Below are 22,868 nucleotides of genomic sequence, written 5' to 3'. Positions count from 1 at the left end.
CTACCATGTGGTAGAGCTGGGGTTTGAACCCAAGAGTCTGATCACAAGGCTACTTTTTTTTTAAGCTGGCCTTGCCTTTGTGGCTCCACATTAAGGGGCCGGAAACAGTTTTCTCCTTTTTGGATGTCCCTGCCCAGGGTGACCCCCTGGGTAAGGGGCTCTTGAACAAATGAATGTGGAAATGGACATGTCTCCCACCATGGGCCTGTCTGTTTCTGTCCGTTGGTCTCTGTCTTCCAGCAGTGTCCATCAGTACCTGCTCTAATCCATTGACTCATTTTCAGTCTTCAGGGCCTGCTGTTCCTCCATAGGAGCCCCCTGGGGTCCCATGGCAACCTGAAGCTTTCCAACTGCCTGGTGGAAGGCCGGATGCAGGTGAAGCTGTTGGGATTCGGGCTGTGGGAACTCCAGCATGGCTGGACATACAGAACATACGATGAGGAAACGACGGACCTGTTGGGTAACCACTGCAAACCCTGCACCCACTAGCTGTCAGAAGAGGGGTACAGGGCTCCTCACCCCCACCCTGCACTTTCTGATGCTTACTCGCTCAGGTCCCTGCAGGTGGGCTATCCTCTGGGGTGGATGGATGCAGTTATTCCGGTCACCCAAAGAGAAGAAAAAAAAAAACAAAACACAACCCACTGGTGGCCTGAGTCCATGGCGGGGTGTCTGAGTGAGGAGCCTAGTCCTTGCCCTAACTTAGCTGGGTGAGCTGAAGGGAGTCACTGCCCTTGTCTTCAGCCTTCTTGTCCCCTCATGTCTTCATCCTGTGTTCTCAGCAGAGAAGGCGCCACCCGCCAGGCCCCTTACAGTTGATGAGCTTGGTAGTTCTCCACCCTCTCTGCACTTCAGTATCACTTGAGATGCTTCAAAAGACATGAAAGGGACTGGGTCCCATCCTGTGCCAACTGAATCAGAACTTATGAAGACGGGGTCTGGGCATCTGTGTTGTTTTCTGAAAGCCTCTCAAGTGATTCTGATGTACACTTGAGACAAGACACCACCTGGAGTCCAGCCCTCCTCCACCTGTGTGCAAACCGAGACTCCACGCCTCTTCCTGCGTGTCCAGGCTTACTGAGCACCCTTGAGTCTTGCCTTGCACTGTCCTGGGCCCTAGTGAGCCCAGCGTGTTCCGCTTTGACCGCCTCTCTCTAAAGCAGCATGCTGCCAACAGCTTCGCTGTGTGCACCTGGGGAGGTGTCTGTAAAATGGTATCTTGCAGAAAAGACAAAGGGGGAAATGGTGAAAACCTGTTAGTAGCCATTTCTTCCTCCCCATCCTCCACTGTATTTTCTTTCTATGATTGTAGTTTATAATGATATAAAAATCTATAAACATCACCACAAAAGAAATGTAAGTTTATAAAATATCCAGCACAGATACATCTGTAGAGACAGAATGTGGATTGGTGGTTGGCAGGAGTTGGGAGGTGGGGGAAACGGTCAGAAACTGGTTCATGGATTCAAGGTTTTATTTTGGGGTGTCAGAAATGTTCTGGAACTAGATGTAACAGCTGTATGGAATTGCCAGGGTACTCAATGCCACGGAGTTGTTCGCTTTCAAGTAGTTTTATGTTCTATGAATTGTTAGATGATTTTTTTTTTTTTAATGTAGGCAGTACAGAAAGGAAAAAAGGAAAAGAAAAGCCACCTGTAATTGCACAGTCATGAGTTAACTGCTGTTAACGCATGAGGGCAGGATCATCCTCACTAGTTCCTTCATATTCACACACATGGGCCCCCAAGTGTGTGAATATGGAGATGTCTCCAAACATCAGGGCCAACTTCTCAGGGGCTTGATACTTTCAGGGCTCCTGTGCTTCCTGGAAAAAGAAGGGTTGACTTTTTCTGTTCCACCCAGCAGCTCTGACCTTTGACAGTCTTGGCTTTGCAGAGTTCTACTGGATGGCCCCACAACTACTGTGGCTCCGCCAGGTGCCCTGGTCTGGCAGCCCGAAGGGAGATGCTTACAGCTTTGCCATCCTGATGAGAGAGCCGATCCACCACCAGGACCTTGGACCTTTCGATGATCAAAACCTGACGCCAGCGGGTAATGCTGGGAGAGACTCCTTGGCCGGCTTGGTCATTCAGTCCAGGCTTTTTTCTTTTCCTGTGTAGTCAGTTTTTTATTTTAAAAATCTTACATCTTTAGACCCTTTTTGTTTTGAACAGTTCCATCCTTCCACCCTTTTTTGGTCTTTTAAGATACTGACATTTTCAGAGTCCAGATCTCTTGTCTTGTAGAATGTGCTACTATCTGAATTTGTCAGTTTCCCAATGGTTGCATGTAGGTTATTTTTAGCAAGAATACTTCTTCACATCAGGAAGCACAGGATATTGTTGATGTCAGTTACTTCCCTGGTCGCTCAGCTGGTAAAGAATCCAACTGCCGTGCAGGAGACCCTGGTTCAGTTCCTGGGTTGGGAAGATCCCCTGGAGGAGGGCATGGCAACCCACTTCAGTATCCTTGCCCGGAGAATCCTCATGGACAGAGGAGCCTGGGGGGGCTACAGTCCATGGGGTTGCAAAGAGTCGGAATCGACTGAGAAGCTACACACAGCAATGAGAACTACCTTTTAAATGCTTGCTTTTATTCTTTGCTTTGTGAGATGTTTATTAATTTAGAATCTTTTCCAGTCTTATTTTTTATTTTTTAAAATTCATACTCTTCCTTAAAGAAATAGATGACAAATTACAGTTTGGTTACAAAAAATTAAGGAACGCGGAACTACACACTTTATTCAATAACAGCAGCCAGAGCAATTCTGTAAGGAAATGAGTCAGATTGTGTCACTTCTCTACCCAGAATCTCCCCCTGACTTCCCATTTGGGGAGTGAAAGATAAGCCCTTACAATAAATAGCCTGCAAGATCACTGAAGCCTCTGATGGAGCCTCTGTGACTCATATTAGTGTTTGGTGGCTCAGTGGTAAGGATTCTACCTGCCAAGCAGGAGATGCAGGTTTAATCCCTGGTCTGGGAAGTTCCCCTGGAGAAGGAAGTGGCAACCCACCCCAGTATTGTATTCTTGCCTGAAAAATACCATGGTCAGAGGAGCCTGGCGGGCTATAGTCTAAGGGGTTGCAAAGAGTTGGACATGACTTAGAGATTAAAACAACGAGGGCTGTGACCATGAGCCGGCTAGCTTGAAACAATATTCTCGCACAGTTCTAGAGGCTAGAAGTCCAAAATCAAGGTTCAGCTGGGCTGAGCGCCTTCTAGATACTCTGGGGGAGGCCCAGTCTTTGCCTCTTTCAAGGTAGCTGCCCCAGCCTTCCTTGGTTTGCGGCCGCACAGCTCCAATCTCTGCTTCCATCTTCACATTGCCACGTCTTCTGTGTACATTTCTTCTGTACATCTCTCATGAGGATACTTGTCCTTGGATCAGGGCCCACTCAGATAATCCAAGATGATCGCCTCAACCCCAGATAATTATATTTGCAAAGACAGTTTTTCTTCAAATAAGGTCACATTCACAGGTCCTGTGGATCAGGACACAGACATATCTCTCTGGGGACCACCATGCAGCCTCTTCCATCTTCCTCATTCCGCCTCCTGTGCTTTGCTCCTTTTAATCGCACTGGCCACCTTTCAGTTCAGTCGCGCAGTCGTGTCCGACTCTTTGCGACCCCATGAATCGCAGCACGCCAGGCCTCCCTGTCCATCACCAACTCCCAGAGTCCACCCAAACCCATGTCCATCGAGTCAGTGATGCCATCCATCCATCTCATCCTCTGTCGTCCCCTTCTCCTCCTGCCCCCAATCCCTCCCAGCATCAGGGTCTTTTCCAACGAGTCAACTCTTCACATGAGGTGGCCAAAGTATTAGAGTTTCAGCTTCAGCATCAGTCCTTCCAATGAACACCCAGGACTGATCTGCTTTAGGATGGACTGGCTGGATCTCCTTGCAGTCCAAGGGACTCTCAAGAATCTTCTCCAATACCACAGTTCAAAACCATCAATTCTTTGGCTCTCAGCTTTCTTCACAGTCCATCTCTCACATCCATACACGACCACTGGAAAAACCATATCCTTGACTAGATGGACCTTGGCTGGCAAAGTAATGTCTCTGCTTTTTAATATGCTGTCTAGGTTGGTCATAACTTTCCTTCCAAGGAGTAAACGTCTTTCAATTTCATGGCTGCAATCACCATCTGCAGTGGTTTGGGAGCCCAGAAATATAAAGTCTGACACTTTTCCTACTGTTTCCCCATCTATTTCCCATGAAGTGATGGGACCAGATGCCATGATCTTAGTTTTCTGAATGTTGAGCTTTAAGCCAACTTTTTCACTCTCCTCTTTCGCTTTCATCAAGAGGCTTTTTAGTTCCTCTTCACTTTCTGCCATAAAGGTGGTGTCATCTGCATATCTGAGGTTATTGAGATTTCTCCCGGCAATCTTGATTCCACCTTGTGCTTCCTCCAACCCAGCGTTTCTCATGATGTACTCTGCATATAAGTTAAATAAGCAGGGTGACAATATACAGCCTTGATGTACTCCTTTTCCTATTTGGAATCAGTCTGTTGTTCCATGTCCAGTTCTAACTGTTGCTTCCTGACCTGCATACAGGTTTCTCAAGAGGCAGGTCAGGTGGTCTGGTATTCCCATCTCTTTCAGAATTTTCCACAGTTTATTGTGATCCACACAGTCAAAGGCTTTGGCATAGTCAATAAAGCAGAAATAGATATTTTTCTGGAACTCTCTTGCTTTTTTGAGAATCCAGTGGATGTTGGCATTTGATCTCTGGTTCCTCTGCCTTTTCTAAAACCAACTTGAACATCTGGAAGTTCATGGTTCACGTATTGCTGAAGCCTGGCTTGGAGAATTTTGAGCATTACTTTACTAGCATGTGAGATGAGTGCAATCGTGCGGTAGTTTGAGCCTTCTCTGGCCACCTATATGTGCCTCCAAAGTGACGCACTTTCACTCCAGAGTCTTTGCACATGCTGTGCCCTCTGTCTGGGCATCTCTTGCTCTGTATTTGTAAATACAAATTTGTTTTGTTTTTTCTTAAGGACTACAGAAGTTTTCACTGTAACGTTATGTTATATATTGGGCTGGCCAAAAAGTTCATTTGGGTAAGACGGTACAAACAAGCCCGAATGAACTTTTTGACCAACCCAGTATTATTGATTGGTAGACATTTTGATTGCTTCCCATTTTTTTTTTTCTGTTCCAAATTACTGCAGTGAGTAGTCATGAATCTTTTTGGACATGTGTGAATATTTCTTCAGGGTAGATTTCTGTTCACGATATTGAAAAGGTAAACCTATTTTAAACATATTTAAATTTTTTGATAAATGGTGTCCAATTTTCTGCTTGCTTAGGATATATTCAGGTTTGAGAGGTTTGGGGAGCCAGATTGTCTCTGAACACATTTCATGAGGGAATTAAAGGCAAAAGTAATAGGAGGTGAAGCAAAACCTGATCAAAATTGATTAGAAAATGTATAGTAGGTGTAACCCCCAGCACTGTTATTTTCCACTTTGGCTGCACATTGGAATTTCCTGGGGAACTTTTAAAAATTTCTGAGGTTTGGATCTCAGCCTCAGAGAGTCTGATGTCACTGGTTTGGGGTATGACCTTTGCATCTGGGTTTCTAAAGTTTCCCAAGTGATTCTAACATGTAGTTCAGGTTGAGAACCACTGTCTTGGAGAGAGGATATGTATGTGTGTGTGTGTGTGTGTGTGTGTGTGTGTGTGTGAGTTTGTATGTAAACCAGCCCGCCTTTCTCATGATTTCTTTCCCCTTGCTGCGCTGTGTTCAGTTGTGTCTGACTCTTTGCAACCCCATGGACTATACCCCACCAGGCTCCTCTGTCCATGAGATTCTCCAGGCAAGAATACTGGACTGAGTAGCCATTTCCTTTTCCAGGAGATCTTCCTGAGTCTGGGATTGAGCCTGTGTCTCTTGTATCTCCTGCATCGACAGGTGGATTCTTTACCACTAGCGCCACCTGGAGGGCCCTTATCATTCTCCCCTTTTGTTTACTGCCTTCCCTACTATTTCTAGTCCATCCCCGATGGCCCATGTCAAAACACTTCTTTAAATCATCGTGCATTTCCTGGAGACTTTTTCAAGTCAGGAGCCTTTCTGAGTGTACTAGTCACTTTGAAAGCAAAGTGACTAGTACAAAGGTTTCTAATTTGTGGCAAAATGAAGGAGAGGTGAGACTCCTCCCAAAAGGCTAATCTCAAATCCAGGGGCATCTGAATTTGGAACCAAGCAGCTAACAGATCTTCCCTCGCGGAATACAGGCAGAAGCCCACCCACCCTTGTTAAGCTCAGCTGCCACGTGATTGTACCAACTTGCAGAGGGGGGTGGTGGCGGGGTGGAAAGACTATGGACAATGGGTATATTTCCCCCTCATTGTGGTCATCTGCTTACCAAGCTGAATGAGAGCCAGTCACAGGGGACGATGGAGACACAGGACCACAACCAGGAAGAGTACAATAAGCACATAGTTTATGGGCAAACACACCCTTCCATTAACTTCTCCCACATCCCTGCAAACAAATCCTGGTCCTGGAAACAATATCAATTCTCTGCACACATTAGAGCAGTGGTTCTCAAACATTTTACTGCGTCCCAGGTGGCTCAGTGGTAAAGAATCTGCCTGCCCATGAAGGAGACACAGGAGACAGTGGTTTGATCCCTGGGTCAGGAAGATCTCCTGGAGAAGGGCACAGCGTGCAACCCACTCCCGTATTTTTGCCTGGAGATTTCCACGGACAGAGGAGCATGGTGGGCAACACTCCATGGGGTCGACAAGAGTCGAAATCTACTTAGCGACTGAGCATGCACCCTCTCAAACATTTTAATGGGCATCAGAATCACCTGGAGGATTATTTTAATTGAAAAGTAGAGGGATGCACCCAGTATCTGTGTTTTAATTAGCTCCGCAGTTGATTCTGAGGCCCACTAACACTAACGTTTGAGACTTGATTTCCTCTCTCCCTATACTGTCCTCTTAAGAAAGAAGTCCCTGTGTGAAGGTTTCTCCTAAGGACAGGGGCGTGTACTCCACCACCTTGAATGGAGAGCAAGCTGCATAAATTATTTGGAATTTATTTCTACAGGTTTGTCTATTCTCTCCCATTTATTTATTCGTTCAATTACCTATTATATTTCATTTGTAATGTGTTCAAGCTGGTTTTAGATAAGGCAGAGGAACCAGAGATCAAATTGCCAACATCTGCTGGATCATCGAAACAGCAAGAGAGTTCCAGAAAAACATCTATTTCTGCTTTATTGACTATGCCAAAGCCTTTGACTGTGTGGATCACAATAAACTGTGGAAAATTCTGAAAGAAATGGGAATACCAGACCACCTGACCTGCCTCTTGAGAAACCTGTATGCAGGTCAGGAAGCAACAGTTAGAACTGGACATGGAGCAACAGACTGATTCCAAATAGAAAAAGGAGTACATCAAGGCTGTATATTGTCACCCTGCTTATTTAACTTATATGCAGAGTACATCATGAGAAATGCTGGGCTGGAGGAAGCACAAGGTGGAATCAAGATTGCCGGGAGAAATCTCAATAACCTCAGATATGCAGATGACACCACCTTTATGGCAGAAAGTGAAGAAGTAAAGAGCCTCTTCAGAAAACTAAGATCATGGCATCCGGTCCCATCACTTCATGGCAAATATATGGGGAAACAGTGGAAAGAGTGACTGACTTTATATTTCTGGGCTCCCAAATCACTGCAGATGGTGACTGCAGCCATGAAATTAAGATACACTTACTCTTTGGAAGGAAAGTTATGACCAACCTAGACAGCATATTAAAAAGCAGAGACATTACTTTGCCAACCAAGGTCCATCTAGTCAAGGATATGGTTTTTCCAGTGGTCATGTATAGATGTGAGAGTTTGACTATAAAGAAAGCTGAGCGCTGAAGAATGGATGGTTTTGAACTGTGGTGTTGGAGAAGGCTCTTGAGAGTCTCTTGGACTGCAGGGAGATCCAGCCAGTCCATCCTAAAGCAGATCAGTCCTCAGTGTTCATTGGAAGGACTGATGTTGAAGCTGAAACTCCAATACTTTGGCCACCTGATGCGAAGAGCTGACTCATTGGAAAAGACCCTGATGCTGGGGAAAATTGAGGGCAGGAGGAGAAGGGGACGACAGAGGATGAGATGGTTGGATGGCATCGCCGGCTCAAGGGACATGAGTTTGAGTAAACTCTGGGAGTTGGTGATGGACAGGGAGGTCTGGTGTGCTGCAGTTCATGGGTTCGCAGAGTCGGACAAGACTGAGCGACTGAACTGAGCTGAACTGAACAATGATGTGTATATACAATTTATTATATGATATCGTTATTTTATATTTTGAGTTATCTAATACTACTTTATTTTGTTGCTCATATTGTTTTACCTTGACTGTTTCATTTCAGTTGCCTTCTGTATACACTTGACATCTACTTGTTGCAGGGTTTTATTTTGTGCTTCCTTAGTTCCTGGTAGTATAAGATGCTTTAGCCTCATCTTGGATTTTCCCTGCTTCAATACTAGAGTCAACTGCTTTTTTTAAGGAGCCCTGACTCCTTTATTGGAGAATGAACACCTGGGTGCTAGATGTGACTGTTGCTACGGGCATGCTGTTGTTTCTAGCCCCTCTCAGTAGACAGAGTAAGATAATATATGTGTATATACTAGCTCATATGTATAAACACATTCATATCATTTCCCCCCCATCTGTATCTGTATCAAGCTAAACATGAGTTCATGTTGACGTCGCCAGTGTCATTGTCACATGGTTCGTTTATTTTAGCCCCTCTCCATCACTTATGCATAACCTCCTTTTCCAATAGCGAGCATCCTGGCTCCTGCCATCTGCCACCCATTTACTTATTTGTTCAATCCCAGTATATGTTTACAGTAGTATCCGAGTTGTTCACCTGAACCCCCAGGAAAAGCAGTTCTACCAGCTAGAGGATAGTGATTATGAATATTTCCTTTTGGCTTTAGTCTTATTATCCCTACTCATTTTATTTCTAAATATTTGTCTTAGTTGCCATGTGCAGAATCTTCATTGAGTCATGCAGGATCTTTGGTTGCAGCATGTGTGTTCAGTTGCCCTGTGGTATGTAGGATCTTAGTTTTTCGACCCAGTTCGAACCAACATCCCCTACATTGCAAGGCAGATTCTTAACCATTGGACCGCCAAGGAAGTGAACCACCAAGGACGACCTTAAGAGAACTCTTTTTTTTTTTTTTTTTTTAAATGTATGTAGTGTGAAACTAGGGCATGTGGAACTAGGGCATGTGGAACTAGGGCATGTGGAACTTCCCCAACCAGGGATTGAACCCGCGTCCCCTACAGCAGAAGCCCAGAATCTTAACCACTGGACTTGCCAGGAAAGTCCCTATCTACTCATTTTAGAAGCTGCTTACGTCAGTGCTTTACCCGCTCCCCCTTCAATGAGGTTATGTCACACATTTGTAAAACAGATTCTTTGGTCTCTGTATTCTGTCTTGCAGTTGTCCAGTCTCCCAGCTGATATATTTTTTAATTTGCATTCTTTAAGGTTCATTCTTCGTGCTGTAAAGTCCTGTGGGTTTTGGCAAATACACAGTGTCATGACCCACCAACGCAATTTTGTGCAGAATAACTCATGACCATAAAAAATCCCCAGTGCTTCCCCTATTTAACTTTTTCTCCTCCCCAAATTCCTGGCAGCTTCTGATCTATTTTCTCTCTATAATTTTGCCTTTTCTGGGATACCAATATACACAGAATCATACAGAATGTAGCCTTGTCAGATTGGCTTCTTACACTTAGTAAAAAATTTAAGATTCATTTTTGTCACAACTACAGTGTTTTTATAACAAAAAACATGTACATTGTTGTCAAATATTATTTCCTCTACAAACCAGAATGTTTAGTAAAAGTCTGTAGAAGCCAATGAGGAAGTGAAAGAAAGTAAGTTTACATAGTTGGCCACAGAGGTAGAGCATACTAGTTACAATTTATTGTTTGTTAAAATAACTTTTATGAAAAATGTTACCAGTAATGCAAATTTCATAAAGCACACTTTAGGTGTTTCTAGTATCAAATGCATATATACTCCTGAAATCACAGGGAGATATCCTTCATTTCAAGAAAAGTTTTGTTAGAAAAAAGTCAGATTAATAAGGGTGTACATTAGGAGTCCTCATTTTCCAGGAGAACTCTAACATTTCTTGTAAAATATGCAGATTTCTCTGAAATTTTAACCTGTTTGATTTGCTTAACAACTGAGTTTTTAAATTTGAAAACACCTCTGTTTAAAGCAAAGTGTACTCAATGGCCCAAAGCTCAGGCATTGGGCTACCTAAACTCCAAATGGATTTCAGAAATCATTTGCTGAATCCAGGACCCCACGGTCTCCGGGCCACTTTGACCTTCCCTGTTGGAGGAGAAGGGAAATGAAAAGATGGTGGTCATGGTGAAGGCATGCTGGGATGAATCTCCAGAGAAAAGGCCCACTTTCTGTTCCATCAAGAAGATTTTACAGGAAGCTAGTCCCAGAGTGTGAGTTAGATGTGTAGCAGAGGCTTTCTCCTAATTATTTAACCATTAGAATTTAAAGCTCTGGGACTACGATTGATTCCGTGTGCCTCCCTCCCTCCCTCCCTCCCTCCTCCCTTCTCCCTCCTCCCTCCCTCCCTTCCTTTTCTTCTTTCATCATATACTCATTCAGTCTAGTGGTAAATTCTCCCTTTATTTCATAAATGATGTAAACATGGATCAGACTTTTATTGCCCTCCTTTTTGCACTCCAGATACTGCCTATCAATCAAGACTCTCATTCCCAAGGAGTTCTGATATGACCTCAGAATCTTTTTCAAGCCAGTATTCCAGGGGTTATGACTCATTCATTGGGACTGGATGGTAGGATAAAAAAATTATCCACCAAACTTAAAGTAGGTTATTGACTTTAATTATTCATGCCTCTTGAATAATTTTCTCAGTAGTGGCTTCACATGAGGGTCACTGTGTGATCTTTTGAATGTCAGAAGGCACAGCTTTTGAGAAGCAGCTTGAGTTGATAGACGCCTGTGTGGGAGTTGGGCGTCTACTCCTAATTTGGCCATTCCACTATATGTTCTTAACAGAACAGCCCCATGTTCTGCATTTTCCACATCAAAATAGTTTTAAATAGTAGGTCTCAAGTCAGTGAATACTTTTTACCTAGAAAATAGGGTCAATGTTAAGGCAAGTGTATTTCCTATAAAAGCCTCAGTCTCCTTACGTGAAAGATGGAAAATTTATTTGATTTCTTTGAAGATGCCTCTAAAACAAGAGCCTATGGGATCTAGAAATGCCCTTGATATCTGTCACCAGAAAAGAAAACATCTGGTGTTGCCATCCTAAGCGAAAAGAACAACTCCTCCTGAAACCTACATCTCCGCATGACCATGACAATGACATGAAACATGTAGGGAAGAGGGGCGTGGGGAGGGCAGCGAAGGCTACTGTTTGTTCAGTGCCCGCTGGGTAGCAGACACAGCCCTGGTACCCACTGCCTCTCTGAATTTTCCGAAGGACCCTGTGAAGTATGTATTATTATCCTCATTTCTCAGATGAAGAAACTGAGGCTCCAAAGACTGATGGGGGCAGTTCAAGATCACAGGGCTGGTAAAGGACGGACTGTCCTGCCAGATGCCTATGGCCATTGTCCTTGCACTGCTCCCCATTGGCAACGCTTGAGTATGAAAGCTTAAGGGCACGACATGTTGTCTTGGAATGTATACTTGGATGTTGTGTTCCACTGTGGCCCTAAAGTTCTTGGACAAAGATGTAAATCTCTGAGTTCTTTTAAAGCCGCATGAGTGTACTAGACAGTGTGATGAGCAAGCTGGAAGCGTATGCCAATCACATGGAGGAGGTGGTGGAAGAGAGGACCAACCAGCTGATGGCCGAGAAGAGGAAAGTGGATCAGCTTTTGTCCACAGTGCTGCCCAGGTAATCCAAAGTTCCTGGGGCCTTGACAAAAGAACCAGGAAGCAACACCATTGCTATTTAAGGAGGCCCCACATGGAGAGAAAATTTCCTTTGTTCTTTTCCTAAGAGGATGTTAGGATTTTCTAAAATGGGTCAAGCATTCTATGTGTAATTTGGTACATCTTGTAAAGCGAGACAGAGGCAAATGCCCTCCAATCCAAAGGAATCGCAGAATACAGATCTGTAAAGGATGGAATATAGTGAATGCAGTGATAGGAGGCGACCACTGGAGGGTGCCCTAGCTTCATGAGCCCAATACTCTCGGTCTGTTCAGATTATTGTTCAGATTATTGTTCAGTCGCTGAGTCGTGTCCCACTCTTAGGGATCCCGGGGACTACAGCATGCCAGGCTTCCTTGTCCTTCATTATCAGATTATTTATGTTATACGTCTGTCCAAATACTTTGCACAGTATGCACTACTAACTTCAGATTCAAAACTTACTTCATTTTTGGCTCTGTTATCACCTGGGCACACCCCGAATGCTTGACAGAGCATCTGCTCTTAAAATTCCTGTCCTTCTGTGTGTCTTGACAAAGAAAGGGGGTTGGCGATTTGAATGTGTTAATGTGAGATTGGTTGATAGAAGCAAAAATGTTAATTTATGAATTGATGAGTGCTTACAGTTGTTTCCACATCTGCAGACTGAGTCTTTCTAATCAACTCTATAACCAGTAGGAGAAAATGCAGTTCCCTCAGGGAGAAAATCTTTTTGAAAAGGCATTTATGTGACCTGCTCCTCACTCCTCCCTGAATTTATACCTACCAATTAAAATATCTCTTTAGAGAAAATGCAGGCTGAGAGATGGGTGTCAGAAAATTCCCTCTAGATGATGGATTCTTGTTAACCAAAAATCTAATGCACTGAAGCAAAAAAGATCTACCAAGGAGACTTTGTAGGGATGTATAGGAGATAATATGAATAAGATACTATTCAAAAACGTCCTTATTCTCTGTTTTCAGCTTCACTGGAGAACAGCTTGTAGCAGGAATGTCCGTGGAACCAGAGCATTTTGAGTCGGTGACAATCTTTTTCTCTGACATTGTTGGATTCACAAAACTCTGCTCTCTCAGCTCCCCCCTGCAAGTTGTGAAGCTCCTTACTGACCAATACAGTGTATTTGATCACATCATTAAAACTTATGATGTGTATAAGGTGAGACACCTGGTTCCCGGGTCGTGGGGGCACACATGATCTTTGTAGCTGTCCCTCCCTGGGCATGAATGAAGATGAATCCAGCCCAAGACATCAGTCAGGAGGAAGGCTCTATTTTAGGCTGGCAGTCTATCTCCATTCATGGCAGAAACTCAATATTTGATTCCTGTTTGTTTTCTTGGAAAAGGGCTTGATTCATCACAGATGTAGGTGCTTGTCAAGAATCATCAGCTGTTCCCTCTGTTCCTTTCCATTATTTTATCTCACAGTAAACACATTTCTAAAACAGGCATTGACCTTCTACTGGCTAATTCCTCCAGTTCCCTCCTGAATATTTTTTTTTTTTTCATATTCAGAAAGGCTCACATTTACTTTCCTTTAAAGATTGTCTTTGAATCCGGTGTGTCTCACTTCTTTTACTGTGATCTTTAGCAATTCAAGCTTAGATTATCAGACTCATGCCTAAAGATCAGATAGTAACTACCTGACTAGTACTACTACTCTGGAGATGTATGGAAAGGTCACCTAGAATGAAAGAGGAGTTTTGCAGGGGAAGAGAACAAAAACTGACAATTTGGCTTCATTCATTAATGACAAGGCCACCTTATATGTTTTCTGGTGGGGCCAGATGATGACTCCAGGACGCCCATGTTCACACACACCAGGTGGGCAGCCACAAGCTCATCAGCTCTGACCTCTGATTCCAGGGCTCTCTGCCTGTGGTCCTGGATCAGGAAGACTTGGGGCAATGTAATCATGTCCTCTGGCAACACATCCTCAGTGGTGTGCCCCCAAAGTTCCCCAAGGATGTAGCCCCAACTCAAGAGTGGATGGAAGGATAGTACGGACAATCACAAAGAGCAGATCACATTCACCCAACAAAAACAGAAGCTGCTCTGCTTCGAAGATCCTCCTCTGGGATCGTCTCTTCGTGTTTTCTTCTCAGCTATGTTTTGCCTGAACTAATGCTCGAATCAGTTTGTGTTTCTAAAGGATGTGCCCACAGTGGGGTGAGGTAGCCTAGAAGCAGTTTGACTTGTGTGCTTGTTGATTTGGGTAATTTCAGTGTCACCGGGAGGCAGATGTGTTCTTACTGCCTGGCTAAGGCCTGAAAGTTCACCTTTACCATCATTGTTGGAATCTGCTGAAATGCAGATGGATCTGAAAGGAGCTGTAACTTTATACTTACACTTGTCATTTACTCTCTCTTGTGAATGAAGGATCTGAAAGATGATTTTATTAGGAGGATTAGGGGAAAAGAAGACGGATGCCTACATTTATATATTTTGTGTAGTATAAACGTGTGCATAGTGGTACCTAAGAGCCCTTACGTGGAGTGAAGATTTTGCAGGTTGGATAAGATGAACTGCCCTTGATAGGTCCTGGTGATCTTTCAAGTCTCAAGTCTGATGAGGTGATCTTTGCCTCATCAATGTATTGCTGTCTGCCTAACTAGTTTTGAACCTGGGTTGGGGGAATATGGTCCCCGGCAGCATCAGATTTCAGAAGGGAAAGCCGTGACTGTGGGGAAGAGGGCCAGGGAAGGAAGGTTTCCTGGAGGAAACAGGACAAGGGCAGGACCTTGAGGAAATGCGAGGACTTGGATGGGGTGGAGGTCACGGAATGAAACCCCTCCAAGGATGGGGCCCAAAGCAGGATCAGGAACGAGGGGCCTTGCCTCACACTCATCCCCTCACTCCCAGCCTCCCTTGGGAAGAAAACAAAGCTGCTTTCTTCCTTTGTTTTCAGGCTGAAACCATTGGAGATGCATACATGGTGGCTAGCGGACTTCCCATCCGCAGTGGAATCCGACACGTGGACGAGATTGCCATGATGTCCTTGCACTTCCTCGGTGCCACCATCCACTTTCAGATGGGGCACATGCCCGAGGAGAAGCTGCAGCTCCGACTGGCCTCCACACAGGTAGACAGCGCTAAGGGCAGGTGGCCTCGTGGTCCAGATACAGCAGCTGACGGCTCTAAATTCACACCCTAGGCCCGAGGCTTTCAGAAGCCCAGAAACCAAATGGTGCTATCCTCAGGGACAAAGAAAAGGTTGAATCATCTTTGCTTGCATATTTCTACTTAGCCAGATTGCTTGGTAACAACAAGGACACACAAAGATTCCAAGCTGTTTAGCCCAAAAAAAGGAGGAGCCTCCAAACCAGAACAGTTATTTTGGGCTGCTTTTCCTCCATGCCTCACCATCAAATGCCCTTTGATCTGTTTTTATCAAACTCATGGGCCTGTGACTTGGGAATAGATGACCTGCACTTGATTAAATGCTATTCTGTCACTGTCTTGAAATTCTTGATAATTTTTGATTGGAAGATCCCTTATTGTCATTTGAGACTGGACCCTGCAAATTATGGTAGCCAGACCTTCTCCTTCCTCTCCTTCACAACTTAACTAGAATAGACCCTGACTGCTCACCAGAATTAATCACTCCTATGTTTGTGCCACTGATGCTTTGTGTACATCCCCAGTGCATGAATATCATCATTAATTTATGTCTTAGTCAGCCTGGTTGTTAAAATACCATACGTAGACTGGGTGGCTTAAACTACACACATTTCTGACAGTTCTGGGGGCTGCAAAGTCTAAGCTCAAGGATTCTACCACGGTGGGTTCTACCTGTTCAAGCTTGCAGAGTGCCTTCTGGCTGTATCCTCACGTGGAAAAAGAGAGAGAACTCTGGTGTCTCTTCCTGTTCATTTGAGGGCTAAGTAATTTCAGCCATGTTTGACTTTGCGACCCCATGGACTGTAGCCCACCAGGCTCCTCTGTCCCTGGGATTCTCCAGGCAAGAATACTGGAGTGGGTTGCCATGCCCTCCTCCAAGGGATCTTCCAGACCCAGGGATCGAACCTATATCTCATGTCTCCTCCATTGGCAGGCAGGTTCTTCACCACTAGTGCCACCTGGGAAGTCCCCTTCCTCTTCTTACAAGGGCACTAATCCCATCAAAAGAGCCCTACACTCATAACCTCCTCTAATTACCACCTAAAGGCCCCACTTCCTAATACCACTGTATTGAGTTTAGAGATTCAACATGTGAACATGAGGTGGGGCACACAAACATTCAACCCATAACAATTGATTATGTTGCTTTCCACTCAGAGTCTGTGAATTCCGTAGTTTGCCTCATTGTAAACCTTGAAATCTGTTGCCAAACTTTGCCCCAAAGAGTACTTGACAAACATTTGTTGACTGGATGTTCATTGTGGAGCTGACACTGGGGAAATTTCCAACTGGCCGTGCCCCTCTGTCCTTGGCTTTGCAGGTCCCGTGGTGGCTGGTGTGGTGGGAATCACCATGCCCAGATACTGCCTGTCTGGAGACACCGTGAACGTGGCATCCAGAAGGGAAAGCAGCAGTTTGCGTGGGTATTGTTTACAGCACTTTGCAAACACGAGCTCGCTGTCCCTCTGGTCCCGTATCTTTAACCAGAGAGTATTTTTAGAAGACCATTTGCATTTTGTCTACTCTTTCCCATCTGAAGGATAAGATCATTATCCATTTTAGACAACACTGGTTGCAAGCTTTGTAGGTAAGGCTTTGCACTGAGCTCTTGATGGAGCCCTGTAAACACACATGACAGCTCCTTCTAAGACTTTCCATCCTCAACAGTCAGGTACACACAGGGTAAGATCATTTAAATAAGGAGTAGGAGTTGGCAAACTTTCTGAGCAGGACCAGAGAGTAAGTATTTTAGGCTTTGCAGGCCATAATTTCTGTTGCAACTACGTAACTGCTGTTGTCATGCAGAAGCAGCAGTTTGCAACCTATAAATGTTGGGTGTCTTTATATTCCAATAAAACTATTTGCAAACACAGGTGGTGGGCAGAATTTGGCCTGTCAGTAGCAATGTGCCAAACTTGATGTATAGTTTTGGTGATACCAAAGAAATCTATGGCCAGGAACTCCGGTGAGTTTCAAATTCTTTTGCTTTAGAATAGTTTTATTGCACTGATTATTGCTGGAATATATATGCCATTTATTGACTGAGACATTAATCAACTGGAAAAACTAATTATTCAGTGATTTAAATATTAAAAAATTTAGATTAACATAATTTGTAAATCTTTCACAACACATAAGATACACACACAAAGTCTTTTCCCCTCTGATTACTTTGTTGTCTTAGTTAATCAAGTGAGTTCCCCAATCCAGATTTAAACCACTGTCTTATCTTGTAAGTTAAGAGTTCAAGGATAAAATATGAAATTGGAAGTGCTTATGTAGGCTCCAAGCCTGACTTTTGTTGCAGTTCAAGTTACAAAGGACCTTTTCAGTGGTACATCTCAGTTCTGGTACCATCCCTGGGAGCCCGAGGAGCACAGCTGACCTCCATCCATCAGGAACACCAAATTGCATACAGAGTCAGTTCTGTCTTATTTCTAAACTGAACCTATTAAAGCTTGGGCAACACCTAGCAGCGTGTAAACAATGCCTGTACATTTGGGGGTCCCAGCCCATGTGTCCCAGATGTGAGGATGTTGTCTGTGATTCACTTAATGAGAGGTGCTGGCAGTCCCAGAATTTGAGCCAAGTGTGAGATGTTCCCTCAGCCTTTGCTCTGCCTTTGACATCCATAGGAAATTCACAACCATGGTGATGACTAGACTGTATCTGTATCTGTTTCCGGAGAGCTGCCAGAAACTGTATCTGGTTTCTGGCAACTCTCCGGATCCAGGTCTCTCAGAGCACTGCAGGCATCCTGCTGGCGTTGGGAGGGTACGATTTGCAAAAGAGAGGCACCATTCCAGTCAAGGTAAGACCAGGGCCACTGTGAACACCCGTCCCCACTTGGGTCCCGGAAGGAGATGTCAAGGAACTTGATGGAATGAGTGCGTCTCCATGCCGTGGTTCATGGAGATCACTGAGGTTCACATAGAGCTCTTGTGACTGCCAGTTGTCTTCCTCCAGAGAGGGCTGTATAGTTGCCTCGATGGTCAAACATGAAATCTGTGACCTTGGCTCCTACCTAGACTAACCTCTCGTGCAACGCCTCCTTCCTCTTTGCTGCACTGGCCTCCTGGCTTCTGCTTAAACACCCCAGAATGAAGTAGTCTCCCACATGAAACAACAGCAAATACCACCTGGGAATAATCATGCCCACATTCTTCTATTTCCCTTCTCCTGAGTCTAAAGTGCCCAGGTGGAGGGGATGGAAGCCCACTGGTCTGGGGGCACTTAGACCTCATTGCATCTCTACACATTTCAGTATCTCTTCCCTTTCCCTTTGCCTTTCTCCCAGTCCATTACTGAAATGTACCATGAAACCTCCTCATCTTTTTGATAAACCTTGCCTTTCTGGGGGCGGTGGTACTTCTCACATCTTGGAGATGTTCACAGTGGGGGTGGTGAGTGGTTACTAGGACTTTGGGAGCTTGAGTGAGTGTCAGGGTCCAGGGAAGGAAGTGAAGTGGAGGGGGCGGGGTACCTTCAACTCCTCAGTTTACTAAGCCTGACTCTGGCGTCATCTAATGTCAGGTAAGAGGAAGCTCTTTTTAGATGGCAGCAGTGTAGACCTAGCTATGAATCCTGTCCCCACTAGTTCTTAGCTGTCTGATTTGGGGGCTTGGTTTTATTATCTGTAAAATGGGAACAGTGTTAAGACTGCCCTCTCAGGATGGTTGTGAGTGTTAATTGTGAACCTGTAAGTGAGGTGTTTCACCTGGTGCCCTATTCACGGTAAGAGCTCAATAGATTTTATTATTACTTTAAAAGATTTTCTTTGCAGCAGACTTTGACTCCACTGGCCCTCACCCCCTAGGCCATTTGCTGAGTGTCCACTTGGGCTTATCAGCCTAGTCCAAGGACATGATCACGATTTCATTGGTGATGAAGTGTCTCCCTTACCGAGGCAGCTCCTGCCTGGTTGCAGTTTGGGCTACAGACATGATTCTCAGGAAGCCAGCAAGGGTGACCTGAGTTGTCTGCCGAGAGACCACACTTGACAGGCAGCCTCTCCTGCTCTGAGATTCATCAGCTCTCCTTGACTTCCCACAGGGCAAAGGAGAACAAACCAAGTTCTGGCTGAAGGGCAAAGAAGACTTCACCATTCCACTCCCCGAATTTGCTGAGGAAGAAGCTGAAGTCCCAGAGATCTTCTGAGGTGAGGATTTTCTTCAGAGGTGTTTGTGAGGTCCCAGGAAAGTCCATGGGGGTGCCTTAAATATCCCATGTAGGGGTTGTGGTTAAGGTGGCTGAGTAGTTAAGAACCCACCTACCGATGCAGGAGATGAGGGCTTGATCCCTGGGTCGGGAAGATCTCCTGGAGAAAGATATGGCAACCCACTCCAGTATTCTGCCTGGAGAATCCCATGAACAGAGGAACCTGGTGGGCTACAGTCCATCAGGTCGCAGAGTCAGACAGGACTGAGCCGCTGAGCACACACCTACGGTTCCAGGGTGTTGAGTCAGTCTCCCACTAGGGGGTGCCATCTAGCTGGCCTCAGCACACCCTGGAGTCCTGCTCAGTTCAGTTCAGTTCTGTCGCTCAGCCGCGTTCAACTCTGCGACCCAGTGGACTGCAGCATGCCAGGCCTCCCTGTCCATCACCAACTCCTGGAGCCTGCTCAAACCCACGTCCATTGAGTCTGTGATGCCATCCAACCATCTCATCCACTGTCGTCCCCTTCTCCTCCTGCCTTCACTCTTTCCCATCATCAGGGTCTTTTCCAATGAGTCAGTTCTTCGCTTCAGGTGGCCAAAGTATTGGAGTTTCAGCTTCAACATCAGTCCTTCCAATGAATATTCAGGACTGATTTCCTTTAGGATGAACTGGTTGGATTTCCTTGCAGTCCAAGGGACTCTCAAGAGTCTTCTCCAACTCCCCAGTTCAAAAGCATTGATTCTTCAGCTCTCAGCCTTCTTTGTAGTCCAACTCTCACATCCATACATGACTGTTGGAAAAACCATAGCTTTGACTAGACGGACCTTTGTTGGCAAAGTAATGTCTCTACTTTTTAATATGGAGTTCTGTGGAGCAAACCTGGAGTTTGATGAACTGGATACAGTGAGCTCATTTCCTGGGGGACCAGGGCTGCTGCTCCCAGACCTGCCAGTGAGCCTGCCTCCCTGCCAGAAGTTTCCAGCCCATTAACTTGTGAATTGGCAGTGAATCCAACTTCATTCTGGGGAAGGAGAAAGCCGGAGAATGAAGCCTGGGGCCAGGAACCTGCCTCCCTTTGCAAAGTGCCTGTTCCCTAACCTCTAGTGTTTATTATCCTTATCAGCTAATCAGACTGCAGGGACACAGAAGTCCACAGCTGAAGGCATCTCGGGAATGTTTTCTAGGCTGAAGCTCTATCTGAGATGTGAATCACTGAAATTCAGCAGAATTAGGCCACCCCGGGCAGGCAGAACTCCCGCACTCTGGCTGGAAGGCCTGGCTTCACTTCCTGTGAGCACTACGCCTTCCAAATGCATAATATCCTGTTCTCAATTTCTTGTTTAATGTCTTTCCTATCCACTGAGCAAAGGATAGAATTGAGGCTTGAATTTTAAGTTGGATTTTTAAAATTCATTTATGAAGTATTTAATACTTCATAATTTTTTATGAAGTATTTTTTATTTTTTAATCTCCAGAAGAAAAGGTGAACCCATCGATTCTGCCATGAGTAATTCCCCCTTTACAAAAAGAATGGGGTCCCATGTTGTTTTTGTGGGTTTTGCAATAAATCTACTGAACCACTGATGCATTTACAGTATTTTTTTTTTTAATTCCGTGAAACTCCTCGCATCTAGATTATCTTCCTTGTGGCTGCTGCTGAAAATGGCAGAGCAACTTGAATGCTATGTCCTCTTTGAGGCTTTTTCTATTGAATTTCCAGGACTGAAGATGTGAAAACCAAAAAGGAATGTTTTCTTTTTCACTTGACCTCAGAGTGGCTGTTGTGGAGATATTTCTGAGCTCTGTATAGGGCTTTTTGATGGGATGGGAGCATTTAATACCAAACTTGACAAAAGGTTTGGTGGAATTCCTGCCTTTCTGCAGGAAGAGGAACACTATCTAGGCACCGAGGGAAGAGCTTTACAAACAGTAACCCAGCTCCACTGAGTGCTTGAGCATTCCCATCAGCAGGACTCTTCTGCCCAGAGGTGAGCAGTTGACTTCTAGGACCTTCACAGATGCCACAATTCCATTTTCATTGTGGTGGGCTCTGCTTCTCTCCAAAGCCCTTCAGCATCAAGGATTGAAAGCTCTTGACTGATGCTTAGAAGGAGAGAGAAAAAGGCATTTATATGCAGGAAACATAGAGCTACCTCGGCATGGAGACCGTGGGCCAAAAGTCGTCTCCTCACGCCTTATATCTTCTTCCCTTGCTTGGGATCAGGGCTTCTGAGTGCTTGTACTTTGTTCCATCAGGAAATCAAACAAGGCAGCTTCTGCTATGGGGTCTCTAAGAGAGATCGGCCAGTTCTCATCCATCCATCCATCCATCCATCCATTCATGTATCCATCTATTCATCTACCTATGTATCTATCCATCCTTATGCACATTTCATTAATTCAAAGAACATTTATTGAGTACTTACTCTGTGCCAGATACCACACTGGGAGACACAAGAAAAAATGAAATGTTCCATGATCTTTAGCTCTCAGTTTACTGGGGAAGAGGAAGCATACCAGTGATGCAATGTATTAAGGACTAATAGAGGTATGTGCCAAAGAGTGGAAGTAACTGAGAAACCCAATATTGGTACATTGAAAGAGAATCAGAAAATGATACACAGATGTAAGGATGGGGTGGGATGTGATCATCAACTATTATTGTCCAGTCTTTGTATTTGTGTCAAATGTGGGTGTTTGTACCCTTCCAGCCCTAGCCAACAAGCTTACACAGTTATGTTCATATAGTAAAGACTTTGTTACTTCTGCCTTTTTCATCAAACATTATGACATGTACATTTAGCATCCAATCACACATGCTCATAGAACATATATATATATATATACACACATGTGCCTACATATACATATTCACATATATACATACACATGCACACACGTAGACTCATATACACACATATGTTGAATATATACATACATCTCTCTCCATATATCTCTCTATAGCTATAGGTATAGCTGTATCTATCAGTTGACAAATAGGTAGAGATTTCTGTGCATGTATACACTCAGTATATATATATGTATGTGTATATGTCCATGTCTCTATATATATCCTTTGAATTACTCAAGTTAAGAGAGAGAGATGTCTTTAGGACACATAACCAGGAATTTCAATAAGAGCAATTTCCTAAAATCTGTATCCAGGTTGTTTCTATATCAACCAAGGATGCCTAAAGGGGAAATTATTATTTCCTCCTTTTCTCAATGTCTATTTTTTGCTCAGCACTAATGGGAATTTGCAAGAGAGAATGTTTTGAGAGTAGCTTTCTCTTAGTGATAGAGAAGTTGAGAGACATGAAACATATAACCAAATATCATAGACCTGTTAACTTCAAGTCTAAACGTATGCAGTTGCTACTGAGACATGATGGCTTTAGAGACATCAATGGCCACAAAAACTTATCCCCCAAACACTCATCATGTGAAATGGCTCCACCTCCTTGCACAAAAACCCAATATTGGAATTTTTGAAATGCAAATGTAGGATAAAATGATTGAACACCAGTGGAATATATGTGAATCTAAGTTCTAGTTGTAGAAACCCCTGAATGGATTGAAGAATTGGCTATCAACATGATA

General features: G+C 44.4%; 1 pseudogene; it reads left to right on the top strand.

Annotated features, from left to right (window-relative positions):
- The window catches only part of LOC133069900 (guanylate cyclase 2G-like), a 60,297-nt pseudogene that overhangs the window by 34,473 nt on the left and 2,956 nt on the right, over nucleotides 1-22,868 (top strand).

This window comes from Dama dama, chromosome 15 (assembly GCF_033118175.1).
Source record: "Dama dama isolate Ldn47 chromosome 15, ASM3311817v1, whole genome shotgun sequence".
NCBI classification, from domain to species: Eukaryota; Metazoa; Chordata; class Mammalia; order Artiodactyla; family Cervidae; genus Dama; species Dama dama.
This window is presented reverse-complemented; position numbering and strand designations above follow the sequence as displayed.